Source organism: Schistosoma mansoni, chromosome 2 (genome assembly GCF_000237925.1).
Source record: "Schistosoma mansoni strain Puerto Rico chromosome 2, complete genome".
Taxonomy (NCBI): domain Eukaryota; kingdom Metazoa; phylum Platyhelminthes; class Trematoda; order Strigeidida; family Schistosomatidae; genus Schistosoma; species Schistosoma mansoni.
Window position 1 is genome coordinate 26,336,337 of NC_031496.1, and position 1,825 is coordinate 26,338,161.

Below are 1,825 nucleotides of genomic sequence, written 5' to 3' on the forward strand. Positions count from 1 at the left end.
ACTACTGATTCAAAACTAGCGATTGAACAAAACTTTTATGAAATTATATTTTCAATGAATGAGACAATGCTTGTTTCCCATTAGCTGAACTGTAATCTATGATCATCGAGAGAAATATTTAAAATAAACCCAGATAGATTGAATCAAATTATATGGATAAAGATGAGATCTTATCAAATTGATTTTATCATGCAAATGACCTTAACTTAATCCTTTGTTATTAGTTAACCCCTTTATATTGTTACAGATAATGTTGAACATTCCAAAGTCATATCCTCATTACCATTCTATCAATTGGCTCATTTATTCATTCATTCTGATGAAGCGTTTTATTAACTTGTATCAGTTAAAAAGAGTTCAATTAAAGTTACTTCAAAAGGTGTTCTTCATTACATTTTTATTCAAAAATTTAATTAATTTCTGAGAAAAGTCTCTACATACTTTATGTCTTCTTAAAATTCACTTTCTTTGGTAGCTAATGACGTAAAAAGAATAAATGAATGGTAGATTGATAGACCAGAGGATTATAATTATTAATTTACACTAAAATCTGGAAAGCTGTTGACGAACATTAAAGGCCATTGATGCAATATTGAAAGAAACAAGATCACAACCAAGTAATAACTGAGAACCTATGATTTCTGAAGTTATCTATGATTGTTGTGAGACGGTTATCATCACTGGTAATTGACATACTATACCAATACATAACTGAAGTTCTAATAGGTTTCATCGGAATCTAATTTGGTAGTCTATTGGTAACCATTAAACCATGGGTTCGATTCCGTGACAGGGAATAAGTACTAAATGTTGAAGGACCAAACCTTCTTTTAGAGCCTTTTAATTTAAACAGTGCGTTGACGGATATCACTTAGTGATAAAATCTACCCTCAATGTGAACACGTCATGGCAAAACACAATATAACGTCACATTATATTTAACAAACAAAAAATAAAATTAATTCACTTGTATTGGTTGCTTGAATATTCCCAACGATATTTAAGACCGCAATTGATTGGTCCCTTTTTGGCATATGTGCAACCAGTGCGGAATGCAAAGATGGATGGTAACTAGTCATGGAATCTAGGACTTGCTTTTCATCCTATTTCAAAGAGACTGACCAAGTGTATTACTAAACATTAGTAGGAAGATTCAAACAACCAATGCAAACAAATGAAAATTCACTCCATTGCACGAGACTATTGCTACCCGGACTCAGTAGCTGTGTGAATAACGTTATAGCATTTAGAACAAATGGTGCCTGGTTTGAGTCCCATGGTGAACGCTATTCAGATCTAGATACATCCGGCTAACGAGTTCAAAATAGGATGAATCTCGTGTTCTGAATTTCACTGCTCGACCCTATCGATCTCTGCTTAAAGAACAAGATTGTGAAATGGTTTTTACACATTTATGAGAAATCTTTTCATTTCCATCATGTGGCCTTCTTTCTATGTTGTATCAATTCTATCGAAGTTGAATTTCTGAAGTAAATAAGTTGGAAATTGATCTTGCTCATTTTTATTCCCAGTGAATTTCCTTTTAAAAAGAACTATTTTAGACAAATTAAATAAAGGCAATCTGGAGTTACTTATAGATGCTTGAATTAACAACACTAAGTTTAAAAGAACACTTTATTCGGTTGCTGGAAAAGAAAACATTTCAATAAAACAAAACTACTGAATAGAGAATTAAAACAAGCGACATGATTATCAAATCTATGAATGGAAAGATAAGATAATCTTTTTACTAAAATGAAGTATCTCAATTTGAGATGAAACATTCTCAATATAATTTAAATGAATTTGTGTCAAAAACAAACAA